Below are 24,396 nucleotides of genomic sequence, written 5' to 3' on the forward strand. Positions count from 1 at the left end.
GGAATGTGATTTGCTTAGCAAAGTACCACAATAATATTTGAAAAATGAGAGTATGCAAGGTTCAGAACCAATGGATTGCTTATGCTTGAATAGGCAATTGACATAAAGCATATTCTTCTTCGGCATAAAAAATCTATAACAAAGAAATTAACAGTTAGCTCCTTTGTAAATGTACCAGCTTATAAACAAATAGGGCCTACTGTTTAGCTTAGAAGTATTTTCATCAACATGTTATTTTACACTCACTAATAAAAGTTGTTGGAACAAATTCCTTATTGTTTCTTAAAGGACTTAAGACAATACAATTGATGTATTTGATTGTAACAAATATGCTAATTACTCCATGTATGTGCACCTCATAGTAGTGTTAATGTAGATCAATGTTACTCAAAGTGTGTCCTATGGGATCAGCAACAGTTCAGAACTGTGTGAATGGTCTGTGATAAGATATGCACAGAACTCAAAGTGAATATTTAGAAACTTTTATAGTAACTTGACAGAATATTTTTATGTCTGTTGAGTTTGATATAATCTTATGTCTTTGATTATATTTTACTTTTGTAATATTTCTTTTTAAATGTATTTCATAAAAGCATTAGTTTGTGAGAGAATAGAAATTAAACAAAAATGATAACTGCTGCTTAACCAGAGATAGTCTGAGACATTCTGGACTCAGTCAAAATGTTTACACACATGCTAGGCAGAGAATTTCACTTCAATTAAGAAAGAATGGTCATTTAATATAGACAAATCCATACGTAAAGTTAAAGCTCAGTTAATTAATATGCAAAATGTTCTTCCTGGCCACATTTCTCAGCTGGCATAACTGCGAGAACAATAAACATCATGCTGGTGTATGAAGTGAATTAACCTAACTTTTGAAAATTGCTGTTCCCTAAAATTACCCAGACAGAATTAATATTTCACTTAAAATATGTATCATGATAAGGGACTTGTAAGGCAATTTATTAGAAAAGAACTATGTACAGTGAAATTCAAAGAGGAATGCTATCCTTTCATGTTCCTGACCATGGACTCAGCAGTTGACATAGAAACATCAGGTGACAACAATACCTCTCTTGGGATCAGGACAATTCCATATTCAATCCCCCTGATTTAAGGTGATGTGGCTGCTGCTGTGTGACTCTTAGGGAGCAGGACAGTAAACCTCAATTTACTGACACTTCATAGGGGCTTACTGGGTAGAGGGCAGAGCTGTGCTTGTCATTGAAAATAAGTCCTGCAGAAGACAGTGAAAGAGGAACGGTGGGAGACCCTGGGGTAACAGGAAGATAACACGAATGAGAGAAAACAGAAATTTCTTGACACTGTGCCTTTGTGAGCCAAAGAAACAAACAAATGCTTATGGAATTTTCTTTGTCATAGCACTGAAGTTCCTTCTTTCTGACACCCAATTTACATTTTTAGAAAAATAAAAATATGTGTCAGAGAAATTATTCCCAGGTAGGTGTTGAATATTGAAATTAAACTGGGTAACTAATGCAGAAGACCAAGGCAAATTTAATGATGGCCATTTGGTCAATCATTGCTCTGATAAATGACATGTTATTGATCTACATGGCTTGATGGTAAATATTAATTTTGGAAATGTTTATGGAAGACGAGAATAACCAAAGCAACAGAATGACAAGAAATGAGATGAAATTAGGAAGTGGAAGTTCAAAGTCAGTATTAAAAGAAAACATTTTAACTGTGAGATTCAGCTTGTAGAAAATCCAAGAAAAATAGTGGCAAATCTACGGTCTGAGTCATATAAAATTGGAACGAGCACAGCACTGGAAACCAGACTGTGGCAACCAGTCCTATCTGGCAGAATAATGAACACCATGAAATAATAGGTTCCCTGCTCTCATTTCTTTGATACTAAGAAATCCATAGCTACTAATATTTTATACACAGAGACAGTGAAACATCTGTGTCTTAAATAATGTCAGTTCTATAGCTAATAATCAGAACTCACAGTTTGACTGATATCATAAAGCTTCACCAACATTTTTTCCTTTTTCCTTTTCTATAAATATATTTTCAGCTCTAAATTGAAGTTCTGCCTCTGGTATGACATTAAATACCATTGGTAAGAAATATAGCTTTATTTTTCAATAACTACTCATATATGTTTGCAACAACACACTCCACATTCGCCCCAACTGCTTTGTCATTCTCTCAATCACATGTTTCAAAAATAATCTGCTCACAAGATTCAGTAACTGACAGTAGCTCAAGTGCTGATAAGTCCTCCCCTTATGTAATATCAGCTAACCAACAATAAAGAGAGAGCATCTGGCCCAGCCTATTTGACATTCACGTATTCCAAGAGGATGCTGTTCTAGTTTACACTCTTGTCCTCCTTGTTAAAACAGTTAATGTTCCTGCTTTGATATCACTTTTTCCCCCTTTACTTACTTGTGACTCCCAGAAAGTATTTTACTCTGGCTCTTTTTATTATTATAAAATATATTTCTTTAAAAAAATAATTTGACTAAATATAAGGAATACTTATTCTTAACAAACACCTTCTGCTTCTATGACTGCTGGAGATTAAAACCCCCACACAAAGCCATACATGTTTCTACAGGAAGAAAGTTGTGGCGGGGGGGGGGGAGGGGGGGGTTGTGGACAGTTGATGAACTTATTGATGGAAAATGTTTCTACCTAGAAAAAGGATCTGGAGAAAGCATGCTTTGAGAAGCTTCTCTCACAGGGACCCTGCTATGGGAAACTGAAGGATGACTAAGATGAAAATTCTGAAATGACCAGAGCTTTGCTTCCTCTCTTCACGGGCAGAGACCCCTGGAGGACTCCCACGGTGCTTCACTTTCATCGGATAGCTCAGATTTATCTATTTCACTTTGCCTCCCAACTTGAGGTCTCCAGCAGTTTTCGTTTTCTGGTATCATCATGAGTAATTTGTTATGTTATGTGTCTATGTTTAAAAACAGATATTTTCATTTAATCCCTTCCCATATTTCTATTTCCGGTACACCCTTTTTCCCTTCATTTCTCTCTCATGATGCTGTCTTAAGTCAAAGGTCAATAGCATAATGAGTCAGAAAATAGGATCAAGGGCTCTGATCATTGTAATTTAGGGAGATAGCGATTTCCATCCTCAGAGATATTTAGTCTGCAGGATGCCTGTCTACAGTCATCCACAATTCTGACCAAAAGGTTTTCTGAGAACCCTGAGAACATCTGGAAACACAACACACTTAAGCAATGGCACTCATTCGTGTATTTCTTGAAATCTAGCTTGATATCCAAATACAGGTCTTAACTACCTTGCTAACAAAAGCTCGTAGCTCTTCTTTCGTGGTCTTAAACAAAAAAGCTGACAATGCAGGATGTGCGCATCATTATATTTTCATTCTCTGTGACATGCATTCAGGCAGCTTCTTCCCTGACATTCGGAAAGGAACTCATCCGGACACAGTGCCTACTCTGTGCTCAGCACCCGGGGGAGCTTATTCAGTTCAGAACCTCAGACATTCTGGTTTGAAGTTTGACTCAAGTAGTTTAAAATGACCGTATCATTGAATCTCACAGCACACCATGGTTCTTTCCTAAAGAAGTAGTCTTTCTGAAATAAAGCCCATGAATGCAACCTGATTATAGGAAGAATTTTCTGAACATGGTCTACAAAGTCATATTGTAACAGGATAAAACGCAGCCTACCCATACCCACCCACACACAGAGCACACACACGGTATAGATTCATATTTTTTTTTCCTGCCAAGGAGCAGGGGAAAAAAGGAAACAGTTCTATTCCTTTCCCTCCTGTGTTCAAAGCCTGGATTAAGGCCAGTGTCCTAATCAGTTCTCATTGGCCCTGGAGGAATCAGAACCTTTTGTAAGTATAATAAAGGGCATAAAATCATGATAAAATGCATGAAAAAGCAGTGCCTTTGGTTAGGGAACTAGAAATAATTTAGCAGAACAGATGGGTTGCATTGGTTTGGTATTATTGAGGACATGAAAGGGCTCATTTTGTGGCAGTTCCAAACTAAGAGAAAATGTCCAACTTAAATTTGACAAGTCAAAGTACCTGCCTCTGCCGGGGGAGACCCAGTTTTCTTTAATCATTTTCAAAGTGGTGACATATTAGGCAAAAATTTCCACTGCAATATCTCATTTTTTAAAAATATTTCATCCAGTGTTCCTAAATAGAGAGATGTGCTTTTTCCTACAAAAATCCACAGGGCTGCAGACTTACAGAATGAAAGTATCATAAATGACTTATGAGTGTCAAAGTGATCCTTTGTTACAAATCCCGTACTTAACATTTCATGAATCAGTTCATGGCCTGTTTGTTAGTCTTGAAACGCTTTCTCTCTGAAACAAATAAAAAGGCTGGTCTCATGCATATGCCCAGGTGTAGCTCCTGGAGTTTTCAAATACTATAGCTAATTGCTTCTTTAAATATTACATAAAAGGTAGTTTTATCCTCAACCCCCAACTGCATCCTCTCCTTCCACATATCTTTCATTGTCTAATAACCTGTGTGCCTCAGAATTTTCTGATGACGAAAAGGTAGTGAAAACTGGAAGGAGGCAGGCAGCTCAGCAGGCTTTGGTCCTTTCTGTTTGTCACAGGGACAGAAAGTGAATTGTAAGTCAGGAGTCCTGAGTTCTGGGTTCTGACTCTCATGTGCCCTTACTGTGCCCATAGCCAACCATGAGCTACCTTTCTGGACCATTGTTCCCTCATACATAACTCTAAGGAGGTTTGACCATATTATTTCAAAGCCCCCTGTTAGCTCTAAAATAATAAGATGCTATGTGAAATGACCTTATACACAATAAAAATTCAATAAAATACCCCTTATTTTGATTTATAGGCTTGCCTTAGGCAAGCAAATATAATAGTAATTGAAATGGCACATTACTATGGTTGAGGCGAGAGAGGAGATCTGACTATTGGGTTTTCAAAAGGACTCTATTCTTTGAAGCCCATTTTTACATACTTAATTATAATTGAAAAATAAGAGTAATTTTTAAACTCATGTTCTTAGACTGTGACAACTAAAATAATGAACAATTTTCCCAGTTAAGAACAACTTTATATATGTAACTTTGGAGTTAGGACCACTGATGTTTCTCAGGTAAATGCTAACTTCAGGACATTTCACCTCCCAATATCTAACTCCACTCACCTGTCTGTCTCTACTTCACTTAGCTTATGATGTTGCAACTTCATAAACTTCAGTTGAGTTTCTGGGGCAGTGATTTTTAACACTGGCTGTAACTTGGAATCAGCGTCTGATTAACTTTGGCCACAGCATGGACATTCAGGTACCTAGAACCACCCTGTGGACTTTAACGGAACGCCTAGATAGAGACCCACCTATTTTCCCTGTCCATTTTTCCTGTTTATAAGTGAACTCAAGATACTAACACTGTACTCACCGACCAACATTTGGGACTAAAGAGTAGTTCATATAAACGCCTGGCAGAGAGAAGCTTGGGAGGTAAAAATGATCTAGCTGAACTTCAAAATGACAAGGGCCTTCTACTTGCCTGTAACACTGCTTGGTTCAGTCATTACAACTTAATTTTAAAATACTTCAGGGCATAGAGCAATTTCAAAAGCACTTCAGAAAAACAGCAAATCCTTTTCAGTGATAAAAGTCTGAGTGCTAAAAAGCATCTGAACTATATATTTTTTAAAATTTGCACCCATTTCAAATCATTATGCTCACCAGAAAGTTATTTTTTAAAGTTTTCCCTTAGTGTAACTGCTCAATTTTCACAATTTTTATGCAACTGAATCTCCTGCATTGTAACGATTTTTTAAACATCATTGTAAGCGAACACCTTAATGGTTTCAGCTAAAGCACTGCTCTTTAAATATAATAACCACATATAAAACAAATTGTCACCATAAATATTTTGTGTTACTTTCACACTACAATTTTCAGATAGTTGAAAAAGTAACTGTGTTTGTTAATAAGTATTTCATTAATAAGTTGCAGTTTTAAAAATACCTGTACCACGTTCCAAATGGACTCAGAAGGGTAGTGTGTTATTCCCTTTTATTGGTCTTTTTCCATATTAATTCTTCCTTTTTTGAAGAAATAAAAATCAAAACAAAAAATTCCATATCACTTAATTCTCATTATAGGCTGCACAAGCATTTTTAACATATTTATCTGTCTGGGTCAACTCTACTGTGATATACAAATAGCTCTCAGAATAACAGCAATGTACCTGGTTTACTCATCCCACCAAGATCATTTGTACTGTTTCCTAAGTCTGCCATATCTTTAGACACAATTCACAAGACTCCCTGTTTGAGGTTTTTTGTTTTTGTTTTTTTACTGCTTTGTGGTTAGATTCTAAAACACAAAGACACATTTCTTTTTTGCCAACTAAACAAAACAGTACGCTGTTATGTGCTGCCATCTAGTTAGATTACTCTATAAAACAAATGTTTAATTGAATTTCCATTAACCTGCTCTGTACCGTTGATGTCAGAAAACCAGCACATTCCAAAAAGTGTTTCTCCAAAGGGTGTTGTATTTCTTTATTTAGATTTGCAAAAGGTATTTTAAAATCACCTATGTGTTTGCAGGAAAGTGGGCTGGAGACTCCAGCCCAGAGCTCCTTGGCATCCTAAGACTTTACACTACACTGGCTCTCCGCTTCTCTCTTTGGAACTGTTGAGAAGTCCCAGAGGGGCAACAGTAGCCTGGTTTTGTGTCCCAGACTGTTTTGTAATGCCTTTGTGTTGGCACTCAGATACAAGAGTTAAACATTGCAGCATCGTATGTTGCTTATGCTTTTTACTTAGAAATTAAGCGAAACAAACTTACTCAATACTAGTCACAAAGAGGCAATGCAAATTCCACATAATGCGCAATCCAACAAAAGCATTATAAAATGTTATTATTCTCAGAACAAATGTGAGAGCAAGCGAATGTCTGTGGGTGGCTTGGTGGGGCTGAGAGTCATGAGCACTTCTGGGAAAACAACTGCAAGTGCATTTCTAACAGATGATGGCTCAGTCCGCGATGTGCTGCGCGTGGAAGAGGGCGTTCGTTTCTTCACGGGCACGCCCGCTTTAGAAACCTGGCTACCTGATCAAAGAGCTTGTTCTTGACGAGGGCAGCACAGGGCCCCTCCAGATCTATTTCTTACGGTGACAAGAAAGCTACTGGTTTTGTTTTTTTCTCCCAGCCAAATCACCAGACTAAGTATGGATGATTCAACAGGGGGATCATTAAGTGATCCCGGCATGAATGACTACTAAGCATCTCAAATTTTTTTTTAAAGACAATGCCATGTCGTGCTAAAGAAGTTAACCCCACAGCCACTGTAACCTAACATGATGAGGGCTAATGTTTTCTCCGGCTGCTAACCAGGACTAGTAAGCACAGCCAATGTACACTAGAGCTTACAAATGCAAAGCACTATGTTTACTAAAACAGCCTACAAAATGTTGTCTACTCTTAACCAAAGCAAGTGTTATATTCTAACTGAACTCCTCAGGCATCTATTTTTATACAACACTGAGCTGGAGGAGATCCTAGAATATATATTCTGTTTAACACCCTCATCTTACACATGGGAAAACCGAAGATCAGTAGGGTTAAATAATTTTTTTTTTTTTATCACTGTGTGGTTGCCTCTCACTCACGCCCCCAACTGGGGACCTGATGTGCAACCTAGCCATGTGCCCTGACTGGGAATCGAACCAGTGACACTTGGCTCGCAGGCCGACACTCAATCCACTGAGCCACAGCAGTCAGGGCCAGGTTAAATAATTTGACAAAAATTGCAGATAATTAATGGCAGGACTGAGATCAGCTCTAATGTGAAACAATAACCCCTGAAGAATCCAGTTTGGTTAATTTTCTTTTTTTTTTTGGTTAATTTTCTACACTGCTAAATGAAATGACACAATACAGATGTTTGATTTGTGGGTACGTCTATTGTTGTGAAACAATTGAGCCCTCTTAGTGTTTTCAAATTACCATCTTTTCCATCCAATCATTGTTTAATTGCAAAATTGACTACTCTTGTTGATTGAGGAAAGCTGACGCTTCTCTGTATACCAGCAGAATTGAATTCTTTACATGTTGTCCCAGTGAGACCGTAATCTGAACAGACAAAGGAATATGAATAAAGAGAGAAGGGTGAGGGCTTCACCATAAAGCCTGGGATGCTTCCTCCTTTGCGCTCTGATATATAATAGCTTTTCCTCTGTCTCTTGTTCAGAGGGTCTCTCTCATGCTGTTAAGACTATGGAGGCTGCTGACCACAGTCTTTCTCATTTTATTTATTCTTGCAGCTCAATCAATCAGTTAATAAAAATCCCTACAATATAAAACTAGTGACTCAAAACCCCTTGGGGGTTTGTAATTATATATTTAGTTATGTGATAATTTGATTGTCTGCTGATCCCGCTTGAAGGTAACCTCCTTGAAGGCTGCAGATGCCTCTTCTCAGTATTGTATCTATAGCTCCTAACACGGAAGCCTGAAAAACACAAATTCTTTATAAATACTGTTAAATGGATATGTCACTGTTCTCAAAGTGTGGTGCCCAGATTAGCAGTATTAGGATTACCCAGACACATGTTAGGAACAGAAATTCCAGAACCCCACTCCTATTGAATCTGAAACTGGAGTTGGAACCCAGCCATCTGTACTTCAACATCCTCCCTGGTGATTCTGACAAATACTAACATTTGAGGACCACTGTAATCAATGGATGAATGTGATGTACCTGGCCACAGCTTTCTGCTTGCTGGCCAGGTATGTTACTAGAGCTCTGTCGACTCTTTCTCTGAAAGCACAGTTTGATCCCTAATTATGAGTGGCTACTCAGACAGTGGCAGGAACATTGTGTTCAAAGATGGCAAATTGCTGTCCGCATATTGGGAAACAATACATTGCCCAACGTGTACGTATTACATCCTATTCAATCATACCCCTTTCTATAAAATCTAATAGAAATATTGAGTTGAGTTCTTATTTTCACAAGTGAGAGTAGGATTTGTCCATATCGCTCCACAGAGAGTGATAGCCTAGACACCAACGCTGGTGCTCAAATTGCTGGAGGCCCGAACACACAGATGTTTGCCTTCTCTGGAACGACTGCTAAAGACATAATCAAGGAGCAGAGTTGAACTTCAATTTCCTGGATGTCTTACCTAGACAATTTAGAAAGGCAGACCTGATTTGCCTTAAGACCTTGGGCCATCACGGTAAAGACTCATTCACATCCTAGCAGGAACCTAACTTCTTCTCTTGGACTATAAAAAGTCACGTTCATTTGGAAGATACTGTTATTTGGCTTTGATTACTCTAAAAGGCTCATACACACTAACCAGGAAGCTCATTAGAGTAAGAACCTTCTTTCCTTTTCAATCAGATAATGCACCCCCATGTGCCTCATCACTTGCCATTTATGGTGTACTTTCCTCCTGGCTGAAGCAACTGACTGAAATGAGTTTTGGTGAATTGCTGAAAAGCTTGTTCTATGTTTCTGGATTTCTTTGGTTTTATTTCCCCACAGCATTGATATTTTCAAAATAATTTGGCTTGAGATAGAAAGGTTAGCATCCTTGTAGCAGCGTTTAATAATATATTAATAAATGTGTATATTAGAATTGAGCCCTGGCTGGTTTGGCTCAGTGGATTGAGCGTCGGCCTGCGAGCTAAGTGTCGCTGGTTCGATCTTCCAGTCAGGGCACATCAGAGAAGGAAAACTCTGACTCCAAAAAACCTCCGCTGCCCTGCGGCATACCTCTTCAGGGGAAAGGCTAAGGGAGTAAACCCCGACAGAAAATCCGGAGCCGGAGTCCCTAAGGCGGTTTGACGTTGTAGTCAACACCGGCAACTCCTGCGGCGCACCTGAAGCCAAGCTGTATTGACTCCGTCTTTCCCTTGGACCCTTCAGCTGCGAAGAGAGGGGGGTCTGCTGCATGGGCAACAGCAGACCCTCCATATCACCCTGCCCAGGCTCTGTAGCTTCAGCTTCACTGGAGAGGACACTCCAGCGTCATCGCAAGATGTCGATTCAACACGGGAGGAGACAGATACCGTGTCACTCCCGAGTCGGACTGCACAACCATTCTCGGGGGTGCAGATAGACTCTTAAGAAGCTACACCATCGTCTCTCGAGACGGATGGCTGCCGACGACGATATTAGAATTAAGGTGTCAAAATAAAAAAACTTTACAAGAAAACCCACAATGAACATGTATCAGTTGTTTAAATTGTGTTTACTGGGGAGAGTACATGCTAAGGAATTAAGACTCACTGTTTGTGAATGGGCTGAACTGGTTTGCAACAATCTTCATATGTTCCCTTTTTATTATATTTTCTCCCCCACTCTTTGGTAGAAACAAACAGGAAAAGGAAATAAGTCATGTTTCTTTTGGTTCTGTTTTATACCTTTTAATATGATGTTTTGTCTTACATAGATCCTGAAAGTCTCTAGAGAAAGATAACATTTGTTTAGCTAATGATCATTTCCAAAAATTCCACTTGATGTGTCTAAAATCATTCACACAGAGGCAAAGTGACATTACATTCTTAGATGTCTTAAAGTTAACTGTTTTATAATGGTTTTAGAAATTCCATTTTATGTTTTGGATTAGGTCAGCATAAAGTCACAGATATTTTATAATATAGGAGCAAGTAAATACATATGGGCAACAATTTCATCACTTAAGAAAGCAAACACATAGCAAACTATGTTAAGAAAGAGCATGTTCTGTTTGCATTATTGAGAAGTTTGGGATCAGACTTTTGTGCTTGGTTTTCATTAAGGTCTGACCATGGACATGGACAACGGTATGGGGATGGAGGAGGGCAAAGGGGGGAAATTGGGACAACTGTAATAGAATAAAAAAGAATAAAAATGAATAAATCAGCTATCCGGGCTTTCAAGTGCATTATTTGTTAACTGCAATTGTTTGCCAGATACTGACTTAGCTGACTGGTCTGGGGCTAGACTCACTTGTCGTCAACCTCACAATGCTTCTGACGTTTCACCCTGGCTGTGCTATCACTTCAGTCAGTGTGATGTATCAATTAACCTCTGTGGTTTCCAATAATACATGAGTAAAATAATGTGATGCAGAAGGAACTGGAAAGGAAGATGGTCTGAAAGGGCTGGTAATCGACTTTTTTTTTTTTTTTTTTAGTAAATCCTGACCCTCTTTACTCTGCCCACTGCCCACAACAAATATTAATGTCTTCTGTTACTATATATAGTTTTGAGTATTATATAACCATGTTTTTATTTTTATTTTATTTTTTTGTTTTTCAATTACAGTTGTTCCATTTTTCTCCCATTGCTCCGCCCACCCAGCCCATCCCTTCTCCCAGAATCATATCCCTCCCCGTTGTCCATGTCCATGAGTCATTTATACATGTTCCTTGACTAGACCCTTCCCTTACTTATCCCCCTTCTCTCCCTCCCCCCTACCTTCTACTGACTACTATTCTAGTCTTTGGGTATTTAGTTCGTTTGTTTGTGTTGCTCTTTAGTTTCCTGTATTAGGTGATATCATATGGTATTTTTCTTTCTTTGCCTGGCTTATTTCACTAAGCATAATTCTCTCTAGTTCCATCCATGTTGTTGCAAATGGCAGGAGTTCCTTCTTTCTTTCTGCTACATAGTATTTCATTGTGTAAATGTACCACAGTTTTTGTAAACAGGGCTGCTATGAACATAGGGGTGCATAGGTTTTTTTTTGAATTAGGGTTTTAGGATTTTTCGGGTATAATCCTAGCAGTGGAATCGCTGGTTCAAAAGGCAGTTCCATTTTTAGTTTTTTGAGGTAATTCCATACTGTTTTCCATAGAGGCTCCACCAGTCTGCATTCCCACCAACAGTGCAGTAGGGTTCCCGTTTCTCCACATCCTCGCCAGCACTTGTTGTTTGTTGATTTGTTGATGATGGCCATTCTGACAGGTGTAAAGTGGTATCTCATTGTGGTTTTAATTTGCATCTCTCTGATGGCCAATGATGTTGAGCATTTTTTCATGTGCCTATGGACCTTCTGTATGTCCTCTTCGGAGAAGTGTTTGTTCAGGTCCTTTGCCCATTTTTTAATTGGGTTGTTTGTTTTCTTGATGTTGAGTCATATAAGCTCTTTATATATTTTGGAGATCAGTCCCCTGTCTGTGATATCATTGGCAAAAATGTTTTTTTCATATGGTTGTTTTCCTTTTCATCTTGCTGATGTTTTCTTTTGCTGAGCAGAAACTTTTTAGTTTGATGTAGTCCCATTTGTTTATTTTTTCTTTTATTTCTCTTGCCTTAGGAGATGTATCCATGAAGATATTGTTACATGGGATATCTGAAATTTTCTTGCCTATGTTTTCCTCTAGGACTTTTATGGTGTCACGGCTTACATTTAAGTCTTTAATCTATCTTGAGTTTATTCTCGTGTGTGGTGTAAGTTGGTGGTCTAGTTTCATTTTTTTGCACGTCCCTGTCCAGTTCTCCCAGCACCATTTGTTAAAGAGGCTCTTCTCACTCCATTTTATGTTCCTTCCACCTTTATTAAAGATTAGTTGACCATAGAGGCCTGGGTTTATTTCTGAGCTCTCTATTCTGTTCCACTGATCTATATGTCTGTTCTTATGCCAGTACCAGACTGTTTTGATTACAGTGGCTTTGTAGTATTGTTTGATATCTGGTGTTGTGATTCCTCCTGCTGTGTTCTTCCATCTCAAGATTGCTTTTGCTATTCGGGGTCTTTTTTGGTTCCATATGAATTTATGGAGTATTTGTTCTAGGTCTGTGAAATATGTCATTGGTATTTTAATAGGGATTGCATTGAATCTGTAAATTGCTTTGGGTAGTATGGCCATTTTGATGATGTTGATTCTTCCCATCCAAGAACATGGTATCTGCTTCCATTTATTTGTATCTTCCTTAATTTCTTTCTTCAATGTTGCATAATTTTTAGTGTACAGGTCTTTTATCTCTTTGGTTAAGTTTATTCCTAGGTACTTCATTTTTCTTTTTGCTATAGTAAATGGTATTTTCTTTTTTTGCCTCTGTCTCTGATATTTTATTGTTGGTGTACAGAAATGCCTTAGATTTCTGTATATTTATTTTGTACCCTGTGATTTTGCCAAATTCACTTATTATATCGAGTAGTCTTTTAGTGGAGTTTATAGGGTTTTCTGGGTATACTATCATGTCGTCTGCAAATAGTTATAGTTTTACTTCTTCTTTCCCAATTTGGATGCCTTTTATTTCTTTGTCTTGTCTGATTGCTGTGGCTATGACTTCCAACACTATGTTGAATAGAAGTGGGGAGAGTGGACAGCCTTGTCTAATTCCTGATTTCAGGGGGACAACACACTCATAGTAGGAGACTTCAACACTCCATTATCAACAATAGACAGATCATCCAAGCAAAGGAACACCAAAGATATACAGGCATTGAACAACACACTAAACCACATGGACTTAACTGATATATATAGAACTTTTCACCCCAAAGAAGCAAAATATACATTCTTTTCAAAGGCACATGGGATATTTTCAAAGATAGACCACATAATAGGACACAAAACAAGCCTCAACAAATTCAAGAAAATTGAAATCATATCAAGCATCTTTTCAGACCACAATGCCTTGAAACTAAAAATCAACCTCAGGGGAAAAACATCAAAGACACCCAAACTCATGGAAAATGAATAACACGCTATTAAATAATGAATGGGTTACCAATGACATCAAAGAGGAAATCAAGAAATTTCTAGAAACTAATGACAATGAACACACAACAGCCCAAAACCTATGGGACACAGCAAAAGCAGTCCTAAGAGGGAAGTTCATAGCAATACAGGCATATCTGAAAAGACTAGGAGAATCTCAAATAAAAAATCTAATCCTAAAGTTACAAGAACTAGAACAACAACAACAAACAAAGCCTAGGGCAAAAAGAAGGAAGGAAATCATCAAGATCAAAGCAGAATTAAATGACATAGAAACTTAACAAACAATCCAAAAAATCAACAAAACTAGGAGCTGGTTCTTTGAAAAAATAAACAAAGTTGACAAGCCTCTAGCCAGGATCATCAAGAAAAAAAGAAAGAAGACCCAAATAAACAAAATCAGAAATGAAAGAGGAGAAATCATGACTGATACCTCAGAAATACAAACAATTATAAGAAATTACTACAAACAACTATATGGCAAGAAATTTGACAACCTAGTAGAAATGGACAAATTTCTAGAAACATATAACCTTCCAAAACTGAATCAAGAAGAAGTAGAAAGTCTCAACAGACCAATAACAAAGAAGGAAATTGAAACAGTAATCAAAAATCTCCCTGCACACAAAAGCCCTGGACCGGATGGCTTCACAGGCGAATTTTACAAAACATTTAGGGAAGAACTAACTCCTACCCTCCTCAAACTATTCCAAAAAACACAAAAAGAGTGAAAAATCCCAAACTCTTTCTATGAAGCCAGTATTATCCTAATCCCAAAACCAGGTCAAGACACAGCAAAGAAAGAAAACTACAGGCCAATATCACTGATGAACATAGATGCTAAAATCCTCAATAAAATTTTGGCAAACAGGATCCAGCAATACATCAAAAAGATCATACACCATGATCAAGTGGGATTCATCCCAGGGATGCAAGGATGGTTTAATATTCGCAAATCAATAAATATAATACATCACCTAAACAAAATGAAAGACAAAAGTCACATGATCATATCTATAGATGCAGAAAAAGCATTTGATAAAGTACAACACCCATTTATAATGAAAACACTCAGAAAAATGGGAATACAGGGAGCATACCTTAACATAATTTCCTGGCTGGTTTGGCTCAGTGGATTGGGCGTCGGCCTGCGAGCTAAGTGTCGCTGGTTCGATCTTCCAGTCAGGGCACATCAGAGAAGGAAAACTCTGACTCCAAAAAACCTCCGCTGCCTTGCGGCATACCTCTTCAGGGGAAAGGCTAAGGGAGTAAACCCCGACAGAAAATCGGAGCCGGAGTCCCTAAGGCGGTTTGATGTTGTGGTCAACACCGGCAACTCCTGCGGCGCACCTGAACCCAAGCTGTATCGACTCCGTCTTTCCCTTGGACCCTTCAGCTGCGAAGAGAGGGGGGTCTGCTGCATGGGCAACAGCAGACCCTCCATATCACCCTGCCCAGGCTCTGTAGCTTCAGATCACTGGAGAGGACACTCCAGCGTCATCGTAAGATGTCGATTCAACACGGGAGGAGACAGATACCGTGTCACTCCCGAGTCGGACTGCACAGCCATTCTCGGCGGTGCAGATAGACTCTTAAGAAGCTACACCATCGTCTCTTGAGACGGACGGCTGCCGACGACCCTCCAAAAGTCCCCTTGCTGGTTTATGTACTCTAAATGAGATTGTATGGACAGGAGAGTGGTCTGGCCTCCAAACTGCATTATCAAAACCATGAAAACTTTAACAATAACTCTAAAATTTACCAAAGAGTGTGAAAATCTTCTACCATATAATATGGATGCTAACAGCAAAAGGTGAATAATATATTTTTGCTCAGGAAAGAATCAGAGAAATAAATCTAGCTCAAATTCCTTCACCTTGGGGTTTTGAGGCAAATCATACATTTAGTCAAAAGAAGAACTTTAAATATGAAAATCATTTACTAATTGTATTATAAATATATAATAAAACTTGCAAAACTTAATCTGTACACACTGCTCTGGTGTATTCATTCACAATCCCAATTGTTGAAAGACCTATTGACTTTATCTATGAGTTAATGTAAAGAAAATAACCGTTTACTTCCCCTGTAAGGTATTATTCACCTTCAAAAGAGAAAATCAATTAAAAAATGTATCATTAGACATGTAGGCACCGAATGAATGACTGCATCTTCAAAAGTCAGTTATTTTTACTATTTGGCAGAGAAGAAGGATCAGATTGCTATAATTCACATGATCAAATATAGACAAGTGCACCTAACTCTGAAAAACATTCTGTCCGCTTTGGCATTTCTGTTTCAACTGAAATATTTTCCAGTTTTATGTTAAATTAAATTGGCTTTGATCTAAAATGTTCATGACTTCATTTTGGGTTGCCAAAAATTAATTAACTCAAAAACAGTCAAGAAGATTGTATCTTTATTGCAGTATAGTGAACTTAATATGGTCTCAATGTATCAGTTTCCTCATGACATAACCATAATCAAAATATTACCCACTTAATTTCTTCCCAAACTTGAAAATGGTAGCTTTTCTGAACTGTAATCATTTTTACTTTTAAACTTCAAAAACCTAAATAAGCATATTTTTCTAAATAACAAATGGAACTCATCAGGAATCTACAGATATGAGTCTAAATAAATACTGATGAAAGTATTCACACATCTACTATAAAAATATAAAAAATCAGAAACTTCAGTAAAAAGAAGTGAGTTTTCTTGGTAAGTGAACAGTTAATCTTTTAAATACATTCATTTTCATGAGACAAAACCTGGCATATATCTGAGTTCCGTATAACTTATAACAAGAAATAACAACTACTTAGCACTGCACAGTTTGTGAAGAGTTTCTCAGACAATTAATTCAATAAATGATACCTATTTGGAAATAAGAATGCTAGTGCACACAAAAAAATGCTGCAATAACAGCATATACACCTATCAGGAAGCAGCTGGTCAGTCTGTCAACACTGACTGAGAACCTACTATGTGCCCAATCCAGTCAGGTCATGAGTTCTGTGCGACTAGTGCCATCAATCATGGTGTTAGGGCTACAGAGTTAATATTTTTCTGCTACTACCCAAATGAATCCTGGCCTCTTTACATGATTTATTTAAGTAAGTAAAAGAGTGTGGCCAATTCAGGATTACCTCACATTTATTTAGCAGCCCTGTTTCTTGCAACCGCGACCAGATGCTCTGTATCCGTCCAGCGTGCTCAGGGTGGGTGGTGGAATTGCCACAAATGCACTGGTGTTTCAGCATCAGAGGATCATAGGCGATTCCTTTAGGGCAAAGAAAACACAGCACAAGGTTGAATAATGACACAAGTTAGATAATAAGATGAGTACCCAAAAAAGGCATTCTTTTAAAAATAAGTTTGCAAATAGAGAAATAATACATATCCACAAACTCCTAGGAGCACAGAGGAGCTATTTCATCCTGTGTATCTGGATATATTGGCAAAAAAAGTCAAGCTCTGGATTAATCAGTACTCAGACCCTAGCTTAATAAATCTATAATGTGCACAAAGATGGTCATGTTTTATAAAAATATTTTAAAACTTTAGATTAAAAAGAAAACTAATTTTACCAGTATCTTAAATCCTTATGAAGTATTTTTAGACAGATAATTCAATTCAGTAGAGGTTTAAATTTTATCATTGCAGCCACAAAATGAGCTGACTCTTTAAATTGTGTATTTATTTCATGACTAATTCTAGCCTCACTTTAGATCTGGTTACAAGTTTGTAATAAATTGGAAGGTTTTCCAACTGCTTGCTTGTTCTGCTTAGCAAGTCCTTCAACACTGGGCAGAAAGAGTTTCTCTTTTGCTTTTCTCATAATGTCTGCCAATCTGTAAGCAATATGGATATTGTAAGTCTTATAATGTCATGGGACAATTGAAATGTGTCTTTGAAAAAATGAGTAAGTCAATTGCAATCCCTTTAGTAGAAATTAGTTACTGAATAAAACCTGCTTTTAAATGATCACAAATTAACTTATTTCATATTTTAGTTAGACTATATGATAGGAAAGATATAAAAACTTGATGAAATAAGCTACTAGAGATACATAAAATAGGACTTATTAAAGCTACAAACTACATGATAATTAAAACTGGTTAATTTTGAAAAGATTTCTACCCTTAAAACCAATTTCTTGGGGGAAACACATGTTACTTACAAAATTGCCTAACATAAGAAATTATTTAATCAATATTCCAATAAACTACCATCAAAATACTTTTTATGGGGATATGAAGTGAGGGCAGAAGAATCCATATTAAGATATTAAAAAGCACTGTGGGAGAGGGGGTTGTGGGAGCAAGGGAGAGCAAGGGGGGGAGGAATTGGGACAACTGTAATAGAACAACAACAACAAAAATAATAAAAAATAAAAGATATAAAAAAGCAAAAATAAGAATCTATTCAAGAACAGAGAAGTACCAACTACTTGTGTCATAAAGTAAGTTTAATTAATACATTTTATTCTCCCTTTGACTTAAGAGTATCATATTAGAATAATGTTACTCGAAAAGAGAAAATATTTGTCCCTGGGTATTCTAATATCATGCAGATTGACATATATGTCTTGAAACCATGTGGTAAAATTTATATATAAAGAATATATTGGTTGGCCAAAAAGTCCATTACATTTTTTCTGTACGATAGCTGTAGTACTGCTTAGTTGTCTTGAACTTCATTCGAATCAACTTAGTTAGATTTATTGTGAGAGCTGTTGTACCAGTGTGTATTTAAACAAATTATCAAAACTGGTGAATTTTTGTGCAGTTTATTATACTTTATTATTTCAAGAAAGGTAAAAAATGCAACTGAAACACACATAAACACACAAAAAATGATTTGTGCAGTATATGGAGAAGGTGCTGTGGATGTCAAAAATTGTTTGCAAACTTTCCTGATACTATTGATATTTTGGCCAAATATAATAATTCTTTGCTGTGGGGCTGTCTTGTGCATTGGAAGATGTTTAGCAGCACCCCTGGCCTCTACCACTAGAAGCCAATAGCGGGAGATGGCCGACACACTCAAAATATCCAAATCAATAGTTATTGGTGAAAATGAAAAAATGCATCTTTTGTTTTATGGAAAAGATGTAATGGACTTTTTGGACAATCCAATATATCATTTTGCTGGTCCAAATAATTCCCCTTCTTTAGACTTAAATGGCTTCAAAAACTATTCCTAGACCCCTGACTGTCAAATTTTCATCCTCAATGCTGATCTCTCTCTTCTGAGCACTACACTTGCACAGTTGTCTATTCAATTGCCAGTTCAAAATCTCCACTTGGATCTCTTAGACTTGAGTTCATGATCTTAAACCTCACACAGTGTTCCTCATTTCAGGAAAGAACATCATGATCCACCACTGCCTGTGTGAGAAATCCCAATGTCCTTGTGACTAACACTCCCTCTTCAGGGACACAGCAAGTAGTGTCTATTTTCCCTGCAAAACACATCTTGAATTACTTCTTATCTCCAATGCCAAAACCATACACAACCCATGGTACTATTATCTCTAATCTGAGCTCCTGAAATAGCCCTGTAATTAGCTATCTGATTTTCACTCTGTTCCACTGGCCACTTAAACAGTAGCTACTTTTGCTGAAATCCTTTCATGATTTCACTGATGGGATTACGTTTTCTCAAGGTCAGCATTACATATAGGCCCCTTCCCTTCTCTCCAACTTCATCTCACTTACACTTGCCTCCCTTGATCTCTGTTTCTCCCATAAAAGGATCAAAATCATACCAGCTGTGCAATCTTCATACCTGCCGTATGACCAATGCCAAAATTCTCCCTTCTGGCCCACATTTGGCTTATTCCTATTCATTTTCAAGGCTGTTTTAATGTCACTTCCCCCACAAAGCATTCCCTGAGATCTCTAAATTAGGTCTTCACTACAAGCACTCATAGAATCTTCAAAGTCTTCAGAGCATTGATTACAATTATTTCATTGTTATATAATCTTGTTAGTTGTACATTTCTTCATCTGGTGAGATCTATGAAAACACAGACGAGAGCTGTATTGTTTACCTCTGCCTCAGTATCTGTAAATATGCTAGGAATAGAGTATTTTTAATGAATAAGTGAAAAACATAAAAACAGGGTGGGCAAAAAGTAAGTTTACAGTTTTGTGTATGCAAAACACAGGGTTTATTCCCATATTATTATTTATTAACTATTGTATTATTTTCCATTAAAACAACTATAAATCTACTTTTACCCACCCTGTAAATGAATCAATGCAAGAACTAGGTCCTATGTCTTCCTTATAAAGCCTCCCCTGATGAGCCCAACTAGTAGGTCTCCTTGGACTCCCAGAGGTCTTGTAGCCTTTCTTCTTCAGTTTACCACCTTTCACTTTATGTCTTATCTTTCTATTGGCAAGTATTTATAATATGGGCACTTATTTTATTCAGCTTTATATTTCTACATGTAATTTTGCACAAAGAGGAACTGAATAAATATTTTAAAATAAAGTCCAAATGAAGACATGAAGGAAGTCACAAAGGAAAGCAGGCGGTCATAAAAAGTAATATTCCAAAATGTAAAGATTTATAGGACATGTCTTCGCAATTCAGATATATCAAGTATTTATGAGTTGCTATTACATAACAGAAATGGTTTAATATATTATCAACCACAATTTTATAATACACAAAGTAAAAAAAAAAATTAATATATGGAAATGAAAAATACAGTATCTCCCTCATTTTGAAAACATATTCTTCAAGAGTAAAGATTCTAATCATTAAGTTGCTTAATTTTTTTCAATATTTCATCTTTTGACATATTTAACTTCACCTTCATAGTAATTGTTCCTCTTTTAACATTGTCTCTATAAACCATTGCCAAAAAATATTATGGAACAGGTTATGGTAGCTGGAAGTTATTGCCAAGTATCTGGAGATTATAACACAAAGTCCAGGAGCTCTTGGAAAGACATTTGAATTTAAGGGGAAATAAATAAAGTCTGGAACCCTAAACCTCTACTTCATCATCTTAATGATGTACCAATGAGCTGTTAACTGGTAGACTGCAAGGTGAGACTTGAACCTCATCCTTCATCTCCATTCTTTTCCTTTCTTTTTTTCTTTCTTCTCATTTCTTTCTTTTCAGAAACAAAGACATATAGGGTGAAAAATAATCCTGCTCTTCTCTTTAGGGTTCATATGGAATTCTACTTTTCTTTGACCCTTTCTGCCCCACTGGTTACCTCTTGCAACATAAACCTGTGGATCCATCTCTCTCTTGATCAATGGGAAGAGTTAAAATTAGGATTTGGGGCAATATACAGGGGTCTTTACCTACATTTTAGACCCTAGTAGTTTATTTTCTACAGCCATCCCCCACCCCCTGCAAAAAAAAAAAAAAAAAAATCTCCAAAAATGTTTGATACATATTTTAGACTTTTGCTTTTTTCTGGCTTTTAGTTTCATTAAATGAGTTAAGTATTTGAAGTACCTAAATTGTTTTTATGGCTTCCACAAAAGTTGGTTTAGTTGAGCACCATCATTCAATTTTGCATTAGACTCTGCCTAAAGAGATAATATTACAAAAAAAGAATTGACTCAGATTATGTAAAGTAACCTAGTGTTGGGGTAAAAGAAGGCTTTAAGTTGTACTGAGAGATAGGGACGATAAAGTCAATCAAGTTTATTGCCATTAAATTCTTGTTTTAATAAATCCCATTTGGTATAAACAAGTACAATGACATCATCTACTGTCAATGTCCTATTAAGAAGTTCTGGCCACGTCTCATTTCCATCAGAAAGAGCTGAATAGAAGAGATGGCTAAGACAGAATACGTTGCACTTCCCTTAGTTAGCACAACACATCAAAATACCGTACCTTGGCTTCAAAAAAGATGAAAAAAGCACCTCCTAAACTGAATATTACTACTCAAATTCCAACACAACATAAAATCCATTTGAAAATGTGGCAACACAGTGTTCATTGTCACTACAGCAGCTGCACGATCATGTGCTCTTTTTGTCCCCCCTGGAAATACCTTCACCCAGCACCACCGCGGGGCCGCCATGCGGTGGCTACATCGCAGTCTCCGTTTCCTGGTCCGTTCAAGACCTCCCAGGAAATGAACTAAAAATTTCATCTTCCGACAGGTGGCTGAACTCAGATATTTTCCCCTTGGAACACTGCTTTGTTCTTCACAAGGAGAGGCTGGTGTGGCTACTAGTGTGGGCTGCTGAGATCCACGTGGAGGATGAAGGTTTGGATGGTGTGCCGTGAAAATTAGGTGAGTTTAGTATTAAATAACTTTTTAGTTGTATCAAGAAGTATAGCTCTTATAGTACGTAGTTAAGCAAATACCTTTACGACATTTTGTTTTCTCTTCCTTACTTTTTAGTGTAACACCTATTGAGTGCGTGAGATTGTACCACCTTCTCTTAATAAAAAAACCTAAATATTCCCAATGGACGTAATAGAATGTCATTTTTGATTTTTTAACAACAAATAGATATTAAAGAGTCCAAAGAAATCAACTTAATGCTGAAAAACATTTGTTTTCAAACATACTACAAATGAAAGCCTTGAGTTCATCTCTAAAATCAAGATCATTAGAAACACTGAAATGAATTTTGAGATCATGTGGATTATAAGAGTATGCAAGCTACAGGGGAAATTTTAAGTTTGGATTAAAGCCAGAGTAATATGTGGGGGACTAGAGTGAAAACTGGATTCCTTTGGATCTTAACAAGTATTAAATAATACACACACACACACACACACACACACACACACATAATCTGACTGGAAAATGTCCAGCCATTGTTAATATAATAGGAATGGTTTGTGTGACACAGATGTAACCTGGCAGCCAAGGAGAGTGACCTGGAATGCACATGTGTGAATACTGATGACTTTATTATACTAGGCAGTGAGTGGGGAAGGTAGATTTCATTGAGTGAGCGTGTGTACTGTGTGGCCATCGCATTCAAAATGACTGAGAAAGTGGAGCAACAAATATGCATCCAATTTTGTGCTAAGCTTGAACATTCCTCCACAGATTGGCAGCTTCATCACAACAATCTCCCTGTTCGTACATCAAGTCTTATGCAGAGTTTATTGGTGAAACATCAAATCACCCAGGTGACTCAGCCCCCATGCAGCCCAGATTTGGTGCCCTGTGACTTCTGGCTTCTCCCAAAACTAAACTCACCTTTGAAAGGGAAGAGATTTTGGACTGTCGATGCGATTCAGGAAAATACTACGAGGCAGCTGATGGAGACTGGAAGAACTCTGTGAGGTTCCAAGGTGCCTACTTTGACAGGGACTGAGGTGTCGTTGTCCTGTGTCCAATGTTTCTTGTATCTTCTTCAATAAATGTCTCTATTTTTCATATTACATGGCTGAATGCCTTCTTGGCAAACCATATATATTTTTTAATCCCAGTGACAATAGAGGGTCTATTAGTGGATATATAGATTATATACTTTGCATGATTGATCGATTATTTATTTGCTTATTTATTTCATCACCTGAGGACATTTTAATTTGCTATTTTAGTGAGAGAGAGAGGGAAAGACAGAAACATTGATGTGAGAGACACATCAATTGGTTGCCTGCGTATGGACCCAGACCAGGTCTCTCCTCAGGGACTGGGGATAACATGAATCTGGACCAGGAGCTGCATGTGCCCAAGCCCAGATCAGGGATGAACCAGCAACCTAGGAATGTTCCCTGACTGGGAATTGAACCCACAATCCTTCAGTTATGGGACAATATTCCAACCACTGGGCCACACCAACCAGGGCCGCATGATTTTTTTTAAATTACTGAGCCTTTTTATTTTTAAATTCAAGTGTTACTATTCAACATTTTTAAGGTCAAGTAAGACAATGAGCAGAGTTTTCTCTACTATTATTATATAATTTTGACATCAGTCATTCTCTAACCAGAATAGTTAAAAAGTTTTTACTCTCAGAGTTTTTAGATTTGAATTAGTAAATTCATAGCTGTTTGTGACTATATATATATATATATATATATATTAAACAAATTATTTGTTGATTCAACAAAATCCTGTGTTTTTAAATATAAATTTATAAAATTTCTTATTAAGCAACAAATATGTCTCATCAAGTTATTTCCCTGCTTGTGTTTGGAGTATAAATCCTGATAAATACTAGGATGCTGACATTAAGGAAAAGAAACTAATCGTCTGAAGTGAGCAGTCATTACACCGAATGATTAGGTTATACTTATGTCATTATTGTTTTATTAGTACACTCTTTTACCTGGATTCCTATAAGGCCTACAAAGCCTATCCATTTGGCAACATTGTTTTCTCAAGTTTCTAACATCTAATATTCAGAGATCTTGCTTCATTCACGTTGAAGAAACATACAAAAGTAAAGGAAACAAAAGCATGTTGGAAAAGGGCCGCTACTCTTAGCCAAGAAAAGAATCAGCAGAATTGTAATAGTAGACAGCAGCATATGATGAGTACTTGAGAATAGCACTGCGAACATTTAGTTAAGTTCACTTTTAAAATCAGGAAATGATTTTGAGTGAATGGAACTGGCATTATGATAGGATGGTTGTGACCCTGTTCTCTGCAAACTTATGGCTAAATTAAAACCACTTTCAGGAAAAAACATGAGAAGTACGTAATTCGTATAGGCTACGCTGAAAAGTATTTGA

This window comes from Furipterus horrens, unplaced genomic scaffold (assembly GCF_987537825.1).
Source record: "Furipterus horrens unplaced genomic scaffold, mFurHor1.1.pri manual_scaffold_9, whole genome shotgun sequence".
In the NCBI taxonomy this organism is placed as follows: domain Eukaryota; kingdom Metazoa; phylum Chordata; class Mammalia; order Chiroptera; family Furipteridae; genus Furipterus; species Furipterus horrens.